The sequence below is a fragment of the Salvelinus fontinalis genome, chromosome 18 (genome assembly GCF_029448725.1).
Source record: "Salvelinus fontinalis isolate EN_2023a chromosome 18, ASM2944872v1, whole genome shotgun sequence".
NCBI lineage: Eukaryota > Metazoa > Chordata > Actinopteri > Salmoniformes > Salmonidae > Salvelinus > Salvelinus fontinalis.
In genome coordinates this window covers 21,521,044-21,529,309 of record NC_074682.1, presented here as the reverse complement: position 1 = coordinate 21,529,309, position 8,266 = coordinate 21,521,044, and positions in this window count along the sequence as shown.

The following is an 8,266-nucleotide window of genomic DNA, read 5'->3' as shown; positions in this document are numbered from 1 at the left end:
ACATCAGGAGACGTGGAGGAGGCCGAAGGAGGGCAACAACCCAGAAGCAGGACCACTACCTCCGCCTTTGTGCAAGGAGGAGCACTGCCAGAGCCCTGCAAAATGACCTCCAGCAGGCCACAAATGTGCCTATACATATATGCAAACAACAGCTGGTGCACGATATCTAAGGAAGTCTCAAGGTTTTGCTCGCCTGAGGTAGAGTATCTCATGATAAGCTGTAGACCACACTATCTACCTAGAGAGTGTTCATCTGTATTTTTCGTAGCTGTCTACATACCACTACAGACCGATGCTGGCACTAAAACTGCACTTAATGAGCGGTATACCGCCATAAGCAAACAGGAAAATGCTCATCCAGAAGCGGCGCTCCTAGTGGCCAGGGACTTTAATACAGGGAAACTTAACCCTTGTGTAGTCTAACATTCTATATACTCCCCTTGTCCTAATGGTAAAAAATGACCTGCCTTCACTAAACCCCTAAAATATAGCAGCTTAATTGAATTTTAAACCCCAAATCTGTTTTGCATGAAGAAACAACTAGTCATTCATCACAAACTTTGTGAATAACTGGGTCTTCCCTCACAATGCAGAAAGACTGCATTTCATCAGTGGACACCACTTGTTTTTATTAAAAAACACCTGTCATAATTGTTTTCTTTACTAAAGTAGAGGTTTATTATTATTATTGTTAAAGGTACTGCATAGCTGTTAACATATTTTTTCTAGCAAGAGATAGCACTTGTATAGCCTAAGAAAGTAGCATAAATGTGCAGAAAGTAGTTTGAATGCATTTTATTGAAGGGAAACAATAATAGTCTTGAACGTTTTTGGCAACATAGTGATATATTCTTATCTACTGTACAATGAGGAATTCAACTACAAAATACTAGTCTTCTCCCATTTTCTTAACCATTGCCCCCACCCACAAGGTGTATAAACAACAACAATAAATAAGAATAAAATAAGATAATAGATACAAAACAAAAACGTGAAGAACATAAATCAATCAACTCTAATTAGCACATGTAGGACAGTATGTAAGTGTGTGTGCATGGACTTTGCAGATGTATTTCTCACATGTGCAGCACATAGCATTTGTTTTACAGTCCTTCTTTGGGGGGCAGAATTGGCATCTCCTCCTCTTGCCTGGCACAGCTGCAGCCTCGGGTGGATCAGGACAAGATTCAGCCTCCTGAACAGCTTTCACAAGCGCTGAAGAAGCTGCTGTGCGGGGGAGGTGCCCTCTGCTTTGAATGTGTGGGGTTACAAATGCCTTTCCCAGCTGCTCCAGGAACACCCTCCTCTTGTTCCGCTTATCAGGCATCCAGGTAAGGTTGATCTTGTTCCATATCACAAAGGCATTGTTTGAGGACACATCAATGATGTTATGAAAGATGACCAGGGGCCAGCGAGCAGTCATCCTCCTGCAGCTGTAAGTTCCAATCACCTTGTCCAGGTTGTCCACACCTCCTTTGTTGTGGTTGTAGTCCAGGATGATGGCTGGCTTCCTTTCCTCACGATCACCGATCTCAGCCATTTTGTGCAGTGTGCTCAGGAGGACCACATTCTTGTTCCTCTTTGGGAGGTAAGAAACTAGAGTGGTGGTGGGGGTGAAGGCAAACTTTGATGAGAAGGCCTCTCTCCCCTTGTTGCGATGAGTGCAGGGGGGAGCTCAGGCTTGTTCTTTCTAACTGTGCCATGGTGATCTTCCTCTTCAGGAGTTGCTGGCCGAGTTCATAAGAGGTGAAGAAATTGTCACACGTGACATTGTGCTCCCTCAGTCCATCTGTTACATCAAGCATAACCCGCATCCCCTGGTTCTTCTCCGGGCCTCCACTGGTCGGCTTCCCTGTGTAGACGTGCATCTTACAAGCGTAGCTAGATTGTGCGTCACAGGCCACCCATATCTTGATGGCATACTTTGATGGCTTGCTGGGCATATACTGCCGGAAAGGACAGCGACCTTTTGACAAAAGAGATTGCTATCAGTAATTAGTATCAGTGTCACAGAAAACAATCACATAAATCAATGACATTACGCATTACATAATACAATTAACAGTGAAAATCACTTGCATTACAGATATGAAAATAAAAATGTACCTCTGAATGGAACCAGTTGCTCATCCACTGTTACTTCAGGTCCAGGGTTGTAGAGGTATGGCAGACGCTCCACCCACTTCTCCCAGACCTCTCTTATGGCTGCCAGTTTGTCTCTCAAACGTCTTGCAGGTCTTGACTTACGGTTATCAAATCGTAGCATTCTTGAAAAAGTGTGAAAGACTTTCAGTGGAATCGTGGCACGGAAAATCGCCCTTCCACTCTCTGCATCCCAGAGACTACATGTAGCCTCGCCTCGGGACCTATACACACCCGCTAAGATTAGCCGCCCTATGTAGACACGTAGGTCAATGTCATCCATCCTTTTCCAGTTGTCTCCATATTTATGGAAACCCTCTAAGTTTGTCATCTCCAGGATGATGTTTTTCGATGGCTGATGTGATGAACATGTAGAATGTTGAGGCAATGTCCTGGGCATGGGCAACTGCATGTCTTGTAGGCCCTGGTGTCATTCTTATGACATTTTGTGCTGCCATCCTGCCCTGGTTGTCATATGGTGACAAGGACCATGCTATTTTGCTGTTCTTTGACAAAAATTCTCTCTTTCAGCTTGGGGGATTTCATCTGAAGATGATGCATTGTGCTCTGGGTTCTATTCTACCCCATATTCTTCTTCAGATACCTACTCCTCTTCTAAATCACTGTTCTCTTGTTTGTCCTGGACATCTGAAAAAATCAGACCTATGACCTGTTGGGCACTGAAATGTGCACTCAGGGCTTCAGCAAAGAGAGAACTGGGGCGACTGTCATCTGCAAAACCTTTATAGCCTCTGACTGCATTCCCCATTAATAAACAATGCTTTCAACAATGTTGTCTGAAATTTAGTTTATTTTGTCTAAAATTGTTTTTATTTTGTCTGTGAACTTGAGTCATGTGTGGGGTCATGGAGGGGAGATGCTGCACATGCACAAGAAAGTTTTAGTTTGTCTGAGTTCAATCAGGAGCACACAATCTCAATTTCTCATTGTGTGTGTGTATGTCTTTGTATTTTTTGCGGTGTGTAAATGATTTTATAACTGTCGGGTCAAAAATGACCATAAGACAATCTTTGTACCCTGGTGGTGTACAGCTTTCATGGAAATATGAACAAAGGCGATGTTTCACTTTTTCTAATGTTTGGGTCAATCTAGGAAAAGTCATCATTCCACCTTTACTCCACACACAGAGACGCGTACAAAGCTGTCCCTCACCCTCCATTTGGCAAATCTGACCATAATTCTATCCTCCTGACTCCTGCTTACAAGCAAAAATTAAAGCAGGAAGTACCAGTGACTCGGGTCTATAAAAAAGTGGTCAGATGAAGCAGATGCTAAACTACAGGACTATTTTCTAGCACAGACTGGAATATGTTGCAGGATTCTTCCAATGGCATTGAGGAGTACACCACATCGCTGGCTTTATCAATAAGTGCATCGAGGACGTTATCCCCACAGTGACTGTACGTACATACCCCAACCAGAAGCCATGGATTACAGGCAACATTCGCACTGAGCTAAAGGGTAGAGCTGCCTCTTTCAAGGAGCGGGACTCTAACCCGGAAGCTTATAAGAAATCCCGCTATGCCCTCCAATGAACCATCAAACAAGCAAGGCGTCAATACAGGACTAAGATCGAATCGTACTACACCGGATGTGGCAGGGCTTGCAAACTATTACAGACTACAAAGGGAAGCACAGCCGAGAGCTGCGCAGTGACATGAGCCTACCAGACAAGCTAAATAACTTCTATGCTCGCTTCGAGGCAAGTAACACTGAAACATGCATGAGAGCATCAGCTGTTCCGGTTGACTGTGTGATCATGCTCTCCGCAACCGATGTGAGTAAGACCTTTAAACAGGTCAATATTCACAAGGCCGCAGGCCCAGACGGATTACCAGGATGTGTACTCCGAGCATGCGCTGACCAACTGGCAAGTGTCTTCACTGACATTTTCAACATCTCCCTGTCTGAGTCTGTAATACCAACATGTTTCAAGCAGACCAAGAACACTGCCTAAATGACTACCGACCCATAGCTGTAACGGTAGTCCTCCTCCTCTTCAACCGAAAAGGAGGAGTAGTGATTGAACCAAGGCGCAGCGGGTTGTGAATACATAATTTAATAAAGACACGACAAAACAATGAAGACAGAAAACGACCTATACTTGAATAAACTACAAAATAACAAAACCGAAATGTATAGACAGACCTAAACAATACGAACTTACAAAAACACGAAGAACGCACGAACAGGGAAAATAGACTACACAAAAAGAACGATGTACAAAACAAACCGAACAGTCCCGTATGGTGCGACAAACACTGACACAGGAGACAACCACCCACAACGAACACTGTGAAACAACCTACCTAAATATGACTCTCAATTAGAGGAACGCCAAACACCTGCCTCTAATTGAGAGCCATACCAGGCAACCCTTAAACCAACATAGAAACAGACAACATAGAATGCCCAACCAAACTCACGTCCTGACCAACTAACACATACAACAAACTAACAGAAATAGATCAGGAACGTGACATAACCCCCCCCCTAAGGTGAAAACTCCGTGCGCACCAGCACAAAGTATAGGGGAGGGTCGGGGTGGGCATCTGACCACTGTGGTGGCTCAGGCTCTGGGCGAGTTCCCCACCCCACCATAGTCAATCCCAGTTTACGTCTTCCCCTTAGAATGACCACCCTCCTATTACACCCACTTAATATACATGGTACCATCAAGATAAGGGGCAGCACCAGGATAAGGTAGCGCAGGACAGAGAGATAGCTCAAGACAGAGAGGTAGGTCAAAATAGAGAGGTAGCTCAGGATAGAGGGGCAACTCCGGACTGAAGGGCAGCACCGGACAGAGAGACAGCTCTGGACTGAGGGGCAGTTCAGGATTATTGGCAGCTCTGGGCTGAGAAGCAGCTCATGGCTGGCTGACGGCTCTGGACGCTCATGGCTGGCTGACGGCTCCGGACGCTCATGGCTGGCTGACGGATCCGGACGCTCATGGCTGGCTGACGGCTCCGGACGCTCATGGCTGGCTGATGGCTCTGGCAGATCCTGTCTGGTTGGCGGCTCTGGCAGATCCTGTCTGGTTGGCGGCTCTGGCAGATCCTGTCTGGTTTGCGGCTCTGGCAGATCCTGTCTGGTTGGCGGCTCTGGCAGATCCTGTCTGGTTGGCGGCTCTGGCAGATCCTGACTGACGAATGGCTCTAGCGGCTCCTGACTGACTAACGGCTCTGACGGCTCGGGACAGACGGGCGGCTCTAATGGCTCGGGACAGACGGATGGCTCAGACGGCGCTGGGGAGACGGATGGCTCAGACGGCGCTGGGGAGACGGATGGCTCAGACGGCGCTGGGGAGACGGATGGCTCAGACGGCGCTGGGGAGACGGATGGCTCAGACGGCGCTGAGGAGACGGATGGCTCAGATGGCGCTGAGGAGACGGATGGCTCAGATGGCGCTGCGGAGACGGATGGCTCAGACTGATCCTGTCTAGCGGAAGGCTTTGGCTGCTCCTGTCTGATGGAAGGCTCAAGCGGCTCCTGTCTGGCGGAAGGCTCTAGCGGCTCCAGTCTGGCGGAAGGCTCTGTAGGCTCATGGCAGACGGGCGGCTTTGCAGGCTCATGGCAGACGGGCGGCTTTGAAGGCTCAATACAGACGAGCAGTTCATGCGGCGCTTGGCAGACGGACAGTTCAGGCGCCGTTGGGCAGACGGCAGACTCTGGCCGGCTGAGACGCACTGTAGGCCTGGTGCGTGGTGCCGGAACTGGAGGCACCGGACTGGAGACACGCACTTCAAGCCTAGTGCGGGGAGCAGGGACAGGGCACACTGGACTCTTAAAGCGTACTATTTGCCTGGTGCGTGGTACCGGCACTGGGGGCACCGGCCTGAGTGCACGCACATAAGGAGGAGTACGGGGAGAAGGAACAGTGTGTACAGGGCTCTGGAGACGCACAGGTGGCTTAGTGCGTGGTACCGAACTGGAGGCACCGGACTGAAGACACACACCATAGAGAGAGTGCGATGAGGAGGAACAGGGCTCTGGAAACGCACTGGAAGCCTGGTGCGTGGTGTAGGCACTGGTGGTACTGGGCGGGGAGGTAGTGCCGGAAATACCGGACCGTGCAAGCATATTGGCTCCCTTGAGCACCGGGCCTGCCCAACCTTACCTGGTTGAATGCTCCCCATCGCCCGCCCAGTGCGGAGAGGTGGAATAACCCGCACCGGGCTATGTAGGCGAACCGGGGACACCATGCGTAAAGCTGGTGCCATGTAAGCCGGCCCAAGGAGACGTACTGATGGCCAGATATGTAGAGCCGGCTTCATGGCACTTGGCTCAATGCTCAATCCAGCCCTACCAGTGCGGGGAGGTGGAATAACCCGCACTGGGCTATGCACACGTACAGGAGACACCGTGCGCTCTACTGCGTAACACGGTGTCTGCCCGTACTCCCGCTCTCCACGGTTAGCCTGGGAAGTGGACCAGGTCTCCTACCTGCCCTTGGCCCACTACCTCTTACCCCCCCCAATAAATTTTTGGGTAGTACTCACTGGCTTTTCGGGCTTCCGTGCTAGACACGTCCCCTCATAACGCTGGTTCCCTTCTCCGGTTGCCTCTGCTCTCCTCAGTGCCTCCAGCTGTTCCCATGGGAGGCGATCCCTTCCAGCCAGGATCTCCTCCCATGTGTAGCAACCTTTACCGTCTAAAACATCCTCCCAAGTCCATTCCTCCTTCTTGCGCTGTCCCTTCCTCCGATTACACCGCTGCTTGGTTCTGGTTATTTGGTGGGTGGTTCTGTAACGGTAGTCCTCCTCCTCTTCAACCGAAAAGGAGTAGTAGTGATTGAACAAAGGCACAGCGGGTTGTGAATACATAATTTAATAAAGACACGACAAAACAATAAAGACAGAAAACGACCTATACTTGAATAAACTACAAAATAACAAAACCGAAATGTATAGACAGACCTGAACAATATGAACTTACAAAAACACGAAGAACGCATGAACAGGGAAAATAGACTACACAAAAAGAACGATGTACAAAACAAACCGAACAGTCCCGTATGGTGCGACAAACACTGACACAGGAGACAACCACCCACAACTAACACTGTGAAACAACCTACCTAAATATGACTCTCAATTAGAGGAACGCCAAACACCTACCTCTAATTAAGAGCCATACCAGGCAACCCTTAAACCAACATAGAAAGAGACAACATAGAATGCCCACCCAAACTCACGTCCTGACCAACTAACACATACAACAAACTAACAGAAATAGGTCAGGAACGTGACAATAGCACTCACATCTGTAGCCATGAAATGCTTTGAAAGGCAGGTCATGGCTCACATCAACACCATTATCCCAGAAACCCTAGACCCACTACAATTTGCATACAGCACCAACAGATCCACAGATGATGCAATCTTTATTGCACTCCACACTGCCCTTTCACACCTGGACAAAAGGAACACTTATGTGAGAATGCTATTCATTGACTACAGCTCAGCATTCAACACCATAGTGCCCTCAAAGCTCATCACTAAACTAAGGACCCTGGGACTAAACACCTCCCTCTGCAACTGGATCCTGAACTTCCTGATGGGCCACCCCCAGGTGGTAAATGGTAGGTAACAACACATCCACCATGATGATCCACAACATAGGGGCCCTTCAGGGGTGCGTGCTCAGTCCCCTCCTGTACTCCCTGTTCACTCATGACTGCACGGCCAGGCACGACTCCAACACCATCATTAAGTTTGCTGATGACACAGCAGTGGTAGGCCTGATCACCGACAACGATCAGACAGCCTATAGGGAGGTCAGAGAACTGACCGTGTGGTGCAAGGACAACAACCTCTCCCTCAACGTGATCAAGACAAAAAAGATGATTGTGGAGTACAGGAAAAGGAGGATCGAGCACGCACTCAATCTCATCGACGGGGCTGTAGTGGAGCAGGTTGAGAGCTTCAAGTTCCTTGGCGTCCACATCACCAACAAACTAACATGGTCCTAGCACACCAAGACAGTTGTGAAGAGGGCTCGACAAAACCTATTCCCCCTCAGGAGACTGGCATGGGTTCTCAGATCCTCAAAAGGTTTTACAGCTGCACCATCGAGAGCATCCTGACAGGTTGCATCACTA